The sequence below is a fragment of the Sinocyclocheilus anshuiensis genome, unplaced genomic scaffold (assembly GCF_001515605.1).
Source record: "Sinocyclocheilus anshuiensis isolate Anshui unplaced genomic scaffold, SAMN03320099.WGS_v1.1 scaffold653, whole genome shotgun sequence".
NCBI classification, from domain to species: Eukaryota; Metazoa; Chordata; class Actinopteri; order Cypriniformes; family Cyprinidae; genus Sinocyclocheilus; species Sinocyclocheilus anshuiensis.
In genome coordinates, this window is record NW_015540902.1 from 1,218,206 (window position 1) to 1,233,287 (window position 15,082).

At 37.3% G+C, this 15,082-nt stretch overlaps 1 protein-coding gene across 2 annotated transcripts in view; it reads right to left on the reverse strand.

Moving 5' to 3' along the window:
* Positions 1-15,082, reverse strand: part of LOC107689092 (speckle-type POZ protein) — an 84,100-nt gene that overhangs the window by 44,531 nt on the left and 24,487 nt on the right. For both annotated transcript variants that reach the window (XM_016486997.1, XM_016486998.1), the window contains exon 2: positions 11,189-11,315. The gene's annotated coding sequence lies outside the window, so the exon portion shown is untranslated. The remainder of the gene's footprint in view (positions 1-11,188; positions 11,316-15,082) is intronic.

Here is a 15,082-nt window from a genome sequence, read left to right on the forward strand (position 1 = left end):
TATATACAGTATATATATATATATATATATACACACACACACACACACACACACACACACACACACACTACATTGTTACCAAAACCTATTACACATGAATGCGAATTTTCTGTTTAAAATATATTAAAAGAGTTTTCTGATCACATAAAATCTTTGTGAGACTTTCAAAAATATACAAATTAAAAACCAACCCTAATAATGTAAAAACTTGTATTATAGTAATATTGTATTGCAAATAAAAGTGTTAGGCACATTATCACACGGTTGTCAATCCTTGTGCAGTATAGTTATATTATTGTTCTTCTTCACTGCAGCAGTATGCATGAGTTTGTGTGTCACTCTTGAAAGGGCACTGGCCCCACAGGGGGGCCCCCTGCCTGGGACCCGCCGCCTGCCATCCATCAGAACAACACAGTTAGCAAAAAATTAGGCCACAACCTGCCAAAACCCACAGCCGTAATCAGTACATCTCCAACCTCTAAAGCTAGAGAGGTGTGGAGCTGTGTATGTAAGAACAGTTAACACACTGCTTGTTAACATGGTATATTTAAAATGCATAAACTATTGTTATTTTTCTAATACCACCCTCTTCAGTGTGTCTCACACTGTTCTAATTTTTTATTCAGCAGGGTTTTTAAGGCTCAATAAAACAATTTAAGAGTGTCGATAATATATATATATATCTTTTATATACCCCAAATCCAATTCTACCCATGATTGAAAACAATGGCAGGACAGAGGTGCCTTTTATTCTTCTGCACTGTACATTAGGGCTGCACGATAAATCGCATGCGATATTTAACGCGAAATATCGCATGCGATTTATCGTGCAGCCCTACTGTACATCATCCAAAAGAAGCCTACAAAATATTCTAACTTGGAATAAAATACTGAGGACTACTACCTGAAAACACAAGAAAAAAACAACATCAAGAAACAAGATACAATAGATGAGTTTTAAAAAGGGGAAAAAAAGATGGATTTTCCAATCAGCTTTGTAGAAGCAGTGCCCACTAAAACCCCTTCAAATTGTCAGAAGTTCCCCAAGGCTCACCCTCAGGTCCTTTTCTAATTTGTTCATGCTGAATTTGGTGTTTGAAGCACATCAGCAGAGTTAGAACAACATCTTTACATTAGGAACAAAGGATTTGCTCTCAAATGGATCATCAGGTCCTTTTATATTCTCAGTAATGACCTTCAACTTGACTTTGCCAGGTAACACATTTCCAGGCTCAATTATCCCCCTTCAATAGATTTCAAAGGTGTTCTTTAGAAGCATAAAAGCGTTATAATTAGCGTGAGCCCTCGCTCACGTAATGTGCCAAACACAAAGCAGCTCAGTAGCTGATAATTTCTTTAGCTGTCCTTACAGTTGTGTCTCATCTCTGTTGATCCTTCTTTCCTTCCTTCCACACACACATACAGAAAAGAAGAGACATGCTCACACATCTTAACACTCCTCACCAGCCGAGCTTGAGCCATGTGTGAAAGCCCATCGTGTCTCTGTCTTACTCTTCTTCTGGTGAGACTCAGGAGTCGAAAGGCAAAACAACTTTTTTCCTCCTCATAAGCATACTCTGAAACATAACTAGTAGTTGGCGAAAAACTTGAAGTGAGAAGGGACACATTTTCACGCATGGTGAAAAGCCAAACAAACCTGGAAAGGAGCCCTGAATATCCTTGAACCTGCACAAACATGCAAATTGAAATGATTTCTGCAGCACTAAGACCAAAGTTTCACATTAAGATTAAATTGGTATGTTTAATTGGATATTTACACCAGCTAGCCCCCTCATTTGTGAACTGGACCACATCAACGAGATGCAAAAACAAAAAGAAATGTGTGCGCATTTGTGTGTGAAAATTGAGATTTTCATTCTAGATAATATACAGGTGCATCTCAATAAATTAGAATGTCGTGGAAAAGTTCATTTATTTCAGTAATTCAACTCAAATTGTGAAACTCGTGTATTAGACATTCTAATTTATTGAGATGCACCTGTACTATAATCCAATAAAAAAGAAACCAAATAAGCGACAAAAAACCCTCAATGAACGCAATAAGTTTTTTTTTAATTTTGAATATTATTCATGTAATTCAACTCTGTGTAATATTTAATTACAAAACCATAAAGACAATTATACATTTAATTTATAAGCTGTTTCCAAGTTGATTATGAATAAATGAGACATGAACAATCAAGTCAACCATTGCCAGCAATGACTAGAATCATATTTCACTTCAAAAAGCAGTGAGCAGGGGTTGCATATAAATTAAGCTTTAACTGTGCAGACAACTAAACATGAAGTCGGCTAAACAAGAGACAGTAAAGCACAAAGAGATGTCTGATTATTATGACCAGACACAGACAAAGACTAAGTTTAAGACCTGCCGTGCTGAATCTCCCAGCATCCCTCTCCCCTGTGACCTCATCACAAAGTTAACACAAAACAGATTGGGTGACAGCATCCTTCCTGTAGTCCAGCAGAGTTCAAAGTCACAGAAATAAACTAATCCCAAAAAGTCTAGCATCCATCATAACTGAGCCAATAAAAACCCCCAGTTACACATAACACCCACTCTTTAAAAGTTAACATCAATGAACTGGCCCCTAAACGAGTATGTGCACACTCACACACACAAACACACAAAAGTGCCTTCAGCAGAGCCAATTAAGATCAAGTCTTCTGTTAACTTGTCATGCTGTCAAAGCAACAGCAAAAATGCAGCCGTTAAGGCCGATGAGCTGCCATGGTGATGTGAGAGGGTTAACTGCTCTCTTCTGCCTCAGTTTCCAGGATCCAGACTAGATTGTTTAATGGAAAACTGGGAAGATTTTTTTGATCACAGTTTATTTTAAGGTCCAGTTAGTAAGGTAGTTAAGTTAAGGTATTGGGAAGGATTAGGGATGGAGAATATGGAACAATAGAATGACTATTGCAATCAGATTCCCTGAACAAATTAATCTTTTGAACAGTTTTTTAAACAGAAGAAGAGGAGAAAAACACAGGGTGGAAATTTGGATCTATCCATCGGGTATTGATTACCTGATGGATAGATCCGATAGGGTTAGGGTTACTATATTATAAAAATCAAGGTCAAATGTAAAAAATAAAAATAAATAAACATGCAGTTATGAGTCATTTATAACAAGATGCCTTTTCATAAATGATCATTTTTCATAGAATAATAGATTTCACAGAAACAGATTTTCATAGAATTTTGAGCATCAACTTGAGCATCACACACCAGAGAGATACATCCAATGCAAGCTCAAAAACTATTCTGCTGGAAAATCATTAGCATCTAATTTGTTTACCATCTTAAAGGTTTTGTTCAGGTTAAGTAATGCAAATCAATAATAATCTAGCAAAAACAAATTTGGGAGATTTCTCAAAGCTGTAATTGCTTAACTAGTTGTTACTGCGACACATTTTTGTTGAGCTCTTCAAACAGGTTTGTCACATACTAGCGCTATGGTGTGGCTCTGACTGATGTATGTACAGACATGTTACAAAGTGTAGTCATTTAGTCAATTTCACATGGGTTTACAGTTTCTTTCTGTCTGTAAATACATAGTGATTATCGTAATTGCCTTTAAAAAATTCATACTTTATATTTTCAGAAGCATCATTAAACACGGGACGAACCACGGTTCAAACACGCATGCAGAACTGTGGATGGCTAACCATATGGTTCTTATTTTTTTGTATGGGAACAGTTTTACCCCTGAGTAAAAGTACGAGTTTGCGTGACAGCATGTGTAGGATTGTAGAGATGCGGAATCTGCATGCGGCTTTAAACTGAGCTCCAGTGACACTCCGCCACCCAATTACCTCATGCAGACACACACACCACTGAATATTCTACATCCAGCGTCCATGTACACACACCAGAACGTGAAAGAGAATAAAATTCAAAGAATCAAATAAGCTGCGAATGGTAATTTATTTTAAAAAAGCAGGACGTGAGGCGCTGTAAGAGACGAAGCGTGAGACTTTCTCCTCTCAACGCAGCCTTTGTTTCAGGCAACATCTGAAACAGGAAGGATTTTACACTGCATGTGATTACACCTCTTGTATAATAGGGAGGAAGTCACTGTTTAAATTCGACTGAGTGCTATAACGTGCAAACGGATCCTCAACAGAGGCTTTCTGTCACTGCAAATAAACTGACTCCTCACGCTCTGGGATTCCAATGCACGTCTGGGGCGACGTCTGTAAAGCACCGTCACACTATGAAAGCATTTATATGACATAATCACTGAAACATGAATCCCATTAAATCCCCATACTACTATGTCCTAAGCAGATATGACAAACCGACAGGAAATTGTCATTTGTTTACGGTATTTTTGATCAAATACATGCAGCCTTGGTGACCATAAGAGGCTTTCAAAAACATTACAGGGCACCTATTATGCCCCTTTTTACAAGATGTAATAGAAGTCTCAGGTGTCCCCAGAATGTGTCTGTGACAGCACAAAGTTCAGCTCAAAGTACCCCGCAGATCATTTATTATATCATTTTGAAAATGACTATTTTGAGTGGAAGCAAAACACACTGTTTACGTGCATGTTTCTTTAAATGCAAATAAGCTGCATTTGATTATGTTGATCGTGCGGAAATCATGCATTTTAAAGCCATATCACTTTAAATTTCTAATATATACGGTTTTATAAGCGCACACATCAGACGCACGTGCACATAAAGCGTCTGTCACACGGCATGCGAGTACTCTTTCATGTCTTATTGCGCTTACACTGTCAAATACACACAAGTTAATGTTAAAAAGTTACAAAAACAGTCGCTTATGTCTGTGAAGTAGGACTGCACGGTATTGGAAAAAAACTGACATCGCGATATCTTTTTTTCTGCAATATATTACGATGTATAGAAATAGAGGAATGTTCATCAGATGTCTTGAAATGCTCATAGGCATCTTTATAGAAAATACATATAGTATACTAATAAAACCCTGAAAGTGACTTTTTACCTTATTGTGGGTTGTTTAATACACTATTTGACTCACCTTATTCACTTTCAGACAAATCAAGGATCTAATATGTTATGATATTAATAATGAATGTTGCTTCTTACCCTAAAGTAAGGGAGCTCATTTGTGAATGAAGAAGTGCAGTAGGCGTGCTGCGATAGTCGTGATGAAACACCAGTTTCGTCACTTGCCCACCGCAAGTGGCCCCCGCCGTTGTTTTGATTTTCATAGTAATAAAAATAATTTGGTTACATTAGAGAACAGACACTACAATTTGTCGTTGTACTATTTTGTTATTGTCCATTCAAGCAAATGATGCCGAATTGCTGCTAATTGAAAGTAAAATGCGTACGGGCATTTACAAGCTATTTAAAAGCGAAGGAAAGCGAGGAAAAAAGAGAAAACTCGAAGGAACTCCAACATCATCATCATACCAAAATATTTCCCTATAACTGACGATGCATTTCTTTTTGCAACCAAATCTTCCATTTCGGTGCTTTTCTCCCATTCCTCACTTATTTCACCATTCGCATGCAGAGATTACATGTCAAAAATGTGAAGCAGCAAACTTGTGCTTTGTACATTGTTTTTTTAAAGTCCCCCTGTAGTGAAAATCAACTTTATGTTGTTTATTCGTCTATGTGGTGTTTTTAATATGCTTTTAGACAAACCATGTGCCGATCCACTATTATAAAACGGATAGTTCCGGTCCTTGATTCTGATTGGTTGAGCCACGTTCAAAGCTGTTGAAAATTACACTACAAACATACACCTTTGTTTACTTCTGTGTTGCTCGGCAACCACTTTGTTGGAACCACAACTGTTTCTGAGGAACTACATTGTTTGGTGGAAGAATACGTTTTTTTTTTAGGCAACCCCTAACAACCCCCCTTAGCTGTTATAAATTCACTGTAAACCACGGCTTCTTGGGGCTTATTGCTTTAATCAACACCATTGCTGCTGAGTATTTTCTCCTTAAAACTGTAGTTTCCCAAAGGCTGTCCCAGAAACGCAGTTTGAAACAGCCCTCGGTTTGCTACGTCACAATTCAATAGCCAATCACGTCAAGGGATAGATTCTAGAGATGCACCGACGTCAGTCTCACGTCTTGCCGATTCCGAGCTGATCCTTTTATTGCCAGCGGCGCCGGAAATGACGTCACAGCCACACGCACACTCACAGTCACGTGTAAAGATGTTGTTTCACGTGAGAATGATTCTAATTTTAATGGCATTCAGTGTAATCGGCAACTGATAGTGTATTTCTGTCGTGCCAGATGAGGCTTGCAGAGCCCGAGTGAGTGTGTGAGAGAGACAGTACACACAAAGTAACTTACAGAAATTTATAGATGCATACTGCGGTAGAAAAAAAAAGATATTTACAAAATTAAAAATATCCCCAAAAAATTACCATTTATAAACATAGTGGGAAATGACATCCGTTTTGTTACATACAGCAACTCATTTTAAGTGAACTATTTCTTCCCCTTTCCAGTCACAGAGCACTTTATTTTGAAAGTTGTTTAGAGAGAGAAATCTGTAACTTAGTCCAGATTGGGGGAATTGTAATGTTTAATAATTTCTTTTATTATGTAAATATTTTTGCATTGAAATTTGCATAGATTTTTGTTTGTATAGGCTGTCAATTATAGTTCTTAGAAAGAAAATCGGAATTGGCAAAAATCGGTATTGGCAGGTCACCCTTCCAAAAAATCGGAAATCTGAATCGGCCAAGAAAATTGCAATCGGTGCATCTCTAATAGATTACTATCACTAGCATGCAAAATAAACCAATACCAGCATAAAACCAAAAATAATTTAGAGCAAAAAAACCCATGAAGCCATGGTTTAATGTGAATTTATAACCCATTGCAACATTGTAAAAGTAGCCCGGAGTCAGACCCACCTCTCCCGCATTGGCGTCTGCACTTCACACGCGTATGCTCACGGGCGCGAATTGTAATCACAAACGGCTGCATTTGAGTTTAAGGCATTTGAGGATACAACATTGTCAAGTAAGTAACTTTAACAAATGTTACAGTATTCACTGTAGTTGTCCTCTAGTAAAAACATTGAAAAAAATATCAGTCATCATCAGGGGTGTGAAGTAACGAATTACAAATACTCACGTTACAGTAATTAAGTAGTTTTTATCAGTAATTGTACTTTTTTGAGTAGTTTAAAAATTGTGTACTTTTACTTGAGTACATTTTAAGTGATGTATCGGTACTTTTACTCCGCTATTTTCCTCCGTTTGTGGTCGTTACATGCTTATTTTAATTTTATTTTTATCCACCAACGTGATTGGACAGAGAGTAATAGGTCTCGTGACTTTCGTCAAATCAAATTTACTTGAGTATATTTTTTCAGTACTCTTTCCACCACTGGTCATCATTATCCGTGTATGCCATTGTTTCACGTTTACTACAGTTCAGGGCAACAGGAGTCGCTGGCTGGTGTGACTGAGTGGAGGCGGGGCTCATTTGCATATTCATAAATCCGCTTATAGTAAATGAGGCAAGGGTGTAGAGTTACATTCAAGCTATTTAAGGCATATAATATGTCATTTTGATGATCAAAGATGAGTTTTAAGGGATAAAATATTTGACTACAGGGGGACTTTAAGAACCCTTAAATCAGAATTAATTACTTTATATCAGGCAAATATAGAACCGTGCGAGATTATTTTTTCTTTTGAATCAAACAAAAATATGTATACGTTTTGCCCTGCATCACACCTTCTGCAATGTGACTATTGCGCATGCGCACATCGCAATGTCATTGCTGAAACAATGTATCGTGCAGCCCTACTGTGAAGGTAAACATCTGGGAAAAAATTGCATGTTTATATTAGATCAGCATATTAAGTGACAGCAGCATAATATACAGTACCTATACTGCTGTCTATGCTGTTAATATGAGCCAAACAATAAAATAAAAACAGAAAATCACTCACTGCTCTGAACTGAATAGCATCTATAGATTTAAAAAGACATTTCTTACGTGAATCAGGGCTTCAGGCTCATTCTGCCCACTGGTCGCTCTTTTGCGACTAACTTTCCTCAGTTGGTCGCACAAGCACATAATTTGGTCGCATTTTATTTTTATTTTTTTTGCGCTACAACATGGGATTAATCAATGCATGCTGATGAACCTTTATCATAGTTTATAGTTATATGGAAACGAAAGTGGTTAACATTCAACCCGTTCTTTTTCATCTGTGTTTGTGATTTGAATTTTGTGAACAGGAGTTCCTCTTTTGCCGTTATAAGCCAAGCTTCGGGTGCTTTCACTTTCAAATTCGCGATCTTGGTGTCACGTTTTACAAGAAAAGATAATTGTCTGTTTTGCTTACCTACATCTACACACCGTTCACTTTTTAAGACTAAAACAAAATATGGATTCATTGTTCTTAATTAAAAAGCACAACAACAATAAAACAGTATAGGATACAATGACAAACTAGCTTACAAAACGTTTATTAACAAAAACTAATAAGATGAGGCATGGCACACACCACATGCTGTATTACATAATGACTAATAAATTACAGAATGTTTAGCAAACACTGAGAAATCAAATAAATAAATAAATAAATAAGAGCCTCCATAGCTTAAGGTAAACAGCAAAGATAAGTTTTTCAAAAATGTAAACAAAAAGAAAAGTAAAACGGTGACAGTGCTTGCATGTTTTTCCCCCCACAAGAATACCAGCATGTTCACCTTCTCTGGTTTAAGAACATTAAAGATTCGTTCAAAATGAACGAATCATTCAAGAATGACCCATCACTATTGGCAGAGCGGCCAGAGCGAATTTTTGACGCTCTCGCCAACGGTGGTGTGAACGCAACGCAAGCGCTGCGCAGCTCAAACGAGTAGCGCGATTTCGTTATGCTTTCCGTTTCGTTTGCCATTTGATGTTTCTCATGCAACAGAAATGGCAGCGCTTAGGAGTTGGAAAACGCGGTGGTCGCGCCAGTGCGACCGCACACAAAATTTAATCGCATAGGAAGAAAAAATGGTCACAGTCTGGAGCCCTGGTGAATGCCGTTTTTAAATGCTCTAGCATGCAGATAAGCATGGCGGATAGTGTGCGGCTCACTCAGGGCAGTGTCTCTGCTAATACGGCAGTGTCCGTCAACAGTCGTGGGCGGGGCCTTTAAAATGCATTGTCATGTTTTACGGATTCTGTAAACAGCTTGTTCTGAGACACTGCTTATGATTTATGGGGATTAAAAGAAAAGGAGCCGGAGGATTTTTATCATTATAGGGTGGTTTGTTTACACAGACTGTCAACACATATTTATGTTCAAACAACATGTACAAGTGAATTTTGCATAATAGGTGCCCTTACCGACCCTGAACTTGTGATGGTAATGTACATACTGAAGATTTCAAACAGCGCAATAGCAAAAACAGACTGTTTAACACTAAATAACAGAGATAGGGTGGAAAATGGTAATGTAAAACTAAATTACGAGCACTCTGGAGCAAAAACACCCAGAACGCAAAATAAAACCCCTCTAACATCTACTTTCATTATCTACAAGGATTCACCTCAATGCCAATAATCGACATGCTTTCACTACCTCACTACAGTTTCATTACATCACAGATTCAGAGAAGATCTGCTCAAAGAATTTGAGGAAGTTGACACAAATGATAAAACAGTACAGAAGCATAATATCATATAAACAGAAAAATGATTCATTTAAACAAACTATAATAATTATATTTATAGTGTAAAACTTTGAATCTGAAAATCACCAAATCACCAATTACAAGACACCATCCCCCAGCACTGCGGATAATCAACAACTGGCAGACGATCTGAACGAGTTCTACTGCAGGTTTGAAAAAACACCCCACACCCGCCCTGAACGCCTCTCCACACAACCATTCACACCTCCAGCAACCCCCCTCTCCCCCACATCTGCAATTCAGATCAGTGAAGACGAGGTGCGCCAGGTCTTCCGGAAGCAGAAAAGGAAAAAAGCACCAGGCCCAGACTGTGTTACACCAGTCTGTCTGAAATCCTGTGCTGACCAGCTGGCCCCCATCTTCACACAGATCTTCAACAGATCACTGGAGCTGTGCGAAGTCCCTTCATGCTTCAAACGCTCCACCATCATCCCCATCCCAAAGAAACCCAAAATTACTGGACTTAATGACTACAGACCTGTGGCTCTAACGTGCAATAAAGCTCATTCTGATTCTGATTCTGAAAACACCAAATATGGACAAAACAATTCATTCATGCCACTTACATCACTGTGGATCAGACTAACATTCCTACATGCATGTCCGTTTGCTAAAACACAGAACAGCAAAAAAGGTTCTTATAGCATGGATTATCTTGATACGAGCAATTCACGGTCATCAATTACAGTGAGGGAGACAAAGACAGAGACAGTGTGCCGCTCTTAAGAGATAAAAGAGCCATAGGCTAATGCTGAAAAAGATGTAGAGAACAGAGACGGGGATAAAAACAGACACAAGGTCATGAGCGGCTAATTATCCTGTCAGTAGTAATGCACTCAAGCCTGTGATCACCACAGGGTCATCCGTACCACACGCACCTGAGACAGAGGTGTGTGGCGGTGCGTTTTAACTTAGTGGACGAGTCTGTTTGTGCGCTTGGTGCAAGTCCTTCACCTCTTGGATGCGGGTACATGGTCTGACACAGAAAACACATTTAAAACACATTATTTCCTGAACAGAAGTTCTCACGTGTTATTCCTTTCAGTCTTAAAATTTAAGATTTGTCACGCAGCGGCTTTTCAACACCCAGTGGTCCATTATTAGCTGTAAAAATGCCACTTTCATTACCCCATTGTCATCGAGATGCTCAAATCTGCATCCTTCAGCACCAAACCTTCACCTTTTCATTTCTGCTCAGCTCCTTTTCTTTTCGCCTCCACTTCACATCTCTACAAAAATCTCCCAGTGTCCTTCTCTGCCCATTAAAGCCCTTTTTATTTTTCTCTTCTTGTTCTTCCCTAAATCAATCCATTTCCCCATTTGAATCACTCCACTCATGCGCCATAAAGCTTGTAATACAAGTGTCCCTGAGCTTTACAACAAGCACAAAGTAAAAAACAGCCATGTAAAAGTTTTGTTTCTCTTATTTTTTTAATTCCATCAAGTTCATTAGGTCTAAAATGTCTTTTACCCGCCACCCGGATGTTTTTTACCTATTGGTGATGAGGCAGATATGTGGCATCACGTGGCAGCCGTTCCTCTCCCTCCAATGAAGTTCTCAGCTTCACAGATTCTGTGGAGTGCTTATGAGTTTTGATTTTCAAAGATCCAGAAAGAGATCTGAGAAAAGAAGCAGAAGAAAAGAGAATTATGAAAACGCAGTGAGGTCATCGAGACATGCCACAAAATGAGAGTACAGATAAAGGGAACTATAAAACTGAAACCACCCATTTTTGACATTTCTTAGAGCAAACATAAAAAACAATTCTACGAATAATATTTTTTTTTATAAAATATACATTTCATAACACATCACTGAACAACTGAATTAAAATTTTACTTTTTATCTGAAACTTGGCCACAAAATAAAAGCCATAGTTATTCAACACAAATGAATAGGTCTGGAAAAAAACTAGTTATGCATGTTATGAGTAACAAAAACTGTAAAAGTAATGTTATAAAACAGAATTTATTATAATAACATTCTTGACTGAGTAAAACTGTTGTTTTTTTCCCCCATCGTGAAATCAGTCAACAGCAATGCTAAAATTTTGTCTTGCCAAAGCGCTGGACGTTCAGGTAGACAGCTCAAGGAGAGTTGGTCGTTCTGAAGCCCTGAAGCACTCAGACCAGTTCAGAAATCAATCCCATCATGCCCTAGACATGACATCAAGCACAGGCTGGGCTCTACACTCCCAGGGAAGCCCAAATCTCCACAGCTTAACACCATTATCATCCAAAATCCTGCTCACGGCGATACTGAGGGCTGGATTCTCCATTCCTTCAGCTAGTATGTGTGTGTATCCAGCCTAGTACAGCAGGTATCTGTGTAAATTGAGAGATTTCTGGGTCATATGATGCACTCACCGATGACTGAAATAAGCCCCTTTTTAGATGACTCATGCCATTGAACTCTGGGGTTTTTGAGCAAAGGATCAGCTACAGCACTTCCGGTCAAACGTTTTAGTGTGCCACTCAAAGTTCAGACAATTTCAACAACCCCACTTGCCGCTGACATTTCAAAGCACAACCAATGATTACCTGTGACTTCACAAGACGTATACAGTCCCTGTGTGTGTGTGTGTGTGTGTGTGTGTGTGTGTGTGTACCAATTTATTTGTTGTTTTCCATTTTATAATTTATCAAAGTAATCAAATCACTAGACTTTTTCCTAGCTCAAACAGTTTTCACCTTTTCACCGCTTTCTTGCTACCTAGCAACCTTATAAAATCAGTCTTCCATGACGCTGTCTGCAAAACTTCACATGTGGAAGTCAAAGCAGTGCATGCCACCCTGATGCGAGTCATGTGAAATGGGCTTTAAACCTACAAAATAAGTGTGGAACTCAAGGGTGTTCACTCAATGATACCAATATTTGAAATATCAAACCTAAGATATGTATAATTACAGGCTCTGCTATTTTTGTTATTTCTGCTGCAATTATGCCAAAGCTTCTTGTTTTCTCTTTTTTCATTAAAATGAATTCAAATAAACGGAGTATTGATATTAAATCAATTAACCACTAGGCATGGGCGATATGACCAAAATCTTATATCATGATTATATGAGTAATTTTATTTCATGGTAATAGGGATGTAACGATTACCGGTTTGATGATAAATCATGATACATTTCCCCACGGTTAGTATTACCGTTTCATCTTTTAATTATCATTAAAACCGTATTAGATTACCGCGATTTGAACAACTCACGACAAATAAATACTGTCCAGCATAAAGCACGGTTTTAAGTAACAGTCTCACGTGCGCACAGCACGCAGAGTAGTTTCGTTTTGAGTGAAAACAGGGCGGAAAAGCTGGGAGGTTTTAAACGAGTGCTAAGGGAATTATACAAATTAATATATGAATGAATTAATTATATGAATGTACCTCTGAAGGTTCTGACTGTCTTCAGAAACGATTTGATGGCATTTTGTTTTCATCTTCGCTCCATGTAATACCTAAAGGAAGTGTTCTTAATCGCAATACTGGGATTCTACACATTTAAACAATTCAGATAAGTTATCTAGAATTATTTATGGATCAGATAAAATACAATGAATCATTTATTAATCAATTATCATTTTGACTTGCAGTATATCTTTTCTTTATTTAAAGACTGAAATGTGAGGTTTACCTTTTTATGAAACTTTTTCAAAGCTTTATTTGAACATTTACATTAGATATTTCAACATGCTATTAAACTGTTGTCAGTCAAGTTGTCATTTAAAATCCGAACATCATTGGTAATGTTATTGTTTTAGTGATTATGCAAACAAAAAGTCATTTTATTTGTTTGTTGATTTTTAAATATAAAACTTGGTGAAGTGATTTATGTGTCGGTACTTTTTTAACATCTCCAGCACATTTGAACAATACCGTGATAAAACTGATAACCATCATCATTTTGGTCACTATAATCGTGATAAGAAATTTTCATACAGTTACATCCCTATATATATATATGCCATTATGTAGCTGTAAAGCTTTACATTTCTTAAGGTATTAAATGACTAGGATTCGTTTGAAATTAGGTTTCTTTGTTTGAACTGGACAGTACTGATAGTGTTCTCTCTCATTTACAGATGAAAGAGAAGATGTTCAAAAGAAAACCTTCACAAAATGGATAAACTCACAGTTTGCTAAGGTAATAATACTTGAGTGTTGTTTTTTTTTTATCGTGTTGAGGTAACACTGAATGTCTCAGGTTACTTATGTAACCATGGTTCCCTGAGTAGGGAACGAGACACTGCGTCCACATCCCTACATGGTAACAATATATATCACAAAATTGTAGGGATGCACCGAAATGAAAATTCTAGACTGAAACCGAACCCAAAAATTCTGGATGCACTTGGCTGAAAACCAAAACTGTTTTGTAATTATTTATTATTTTATTAAATAATAAGTAATTTTGTAAGACTTTTTAATTTAACTTAATTTTAATGACACTGAATTTAAAAAACACAAGCCAATAAAATAACCACACTTATTGAAATTAACAAAAAATTGGACAGAATATATATTAATATTAAATATCAATGTATTATATTTATTCAGTTCCATGCAACAAAATCAAATATGTAGCTAACCCTTAGACCGCATGCTGTGGAAAGCTAAACCATCAGAGCTCAGGGTCACCCAGGCTACGCCCAAAGTGCGTAATTTTTTTCAGAAAAAAAATTATATATTTTTTAAACCCACACGATCGTTGTTTTCTTGATCAATCGTTGCTGTCACAGCCAAGTACTCAATCTCTGTTGCACATCCCTACTCCAAAATCTCTACCGGCTGACAAATTCTACCAGTTTATCGTGTCTTACCAGTATATCGCCCACCCCTATTAACTACTATTCATTTTGTGATTCCTGAAGCTTTAAAAACTGTAAAACAACAATTATTGCCAAGGAGAAAAAAAATGATCTGATTCCAGTTTGCATCATAATTTTGTGTGTCATTTAGATTAGAGGTAGAGTATTTCAATATTAATCATTTAAATAATTTTAATTTATAATAATTTTAATTTAAATACTTTCAAATCATTATATGGACCCTCTGAAAGTTAGATGAGGCCCCTTAGTGCACCCACGCCTCCTGGTTGAAAACTAGGGCTGGGCAAAAAAATCGATTTTTCGATTAATCGTTTTTTTAAATGACGTCGATTTGATGTCGATTCTCAAAAGCCGCGAATCGATCTTTTCCGGGATTTATTTCAGCACACATTTAAAACAATATCTGATTAACGTGAATCTTATCGTTAGTCTTCTCCACTAGACGTCACCCTTATTTACCTTGCACGATGTTACAACACAAAGCCTGTCATTCATTCAGCGCTTATCATGGCCATACGCGTGATTCGCAATGCTCAGGTGAAATGCTATAGTAATA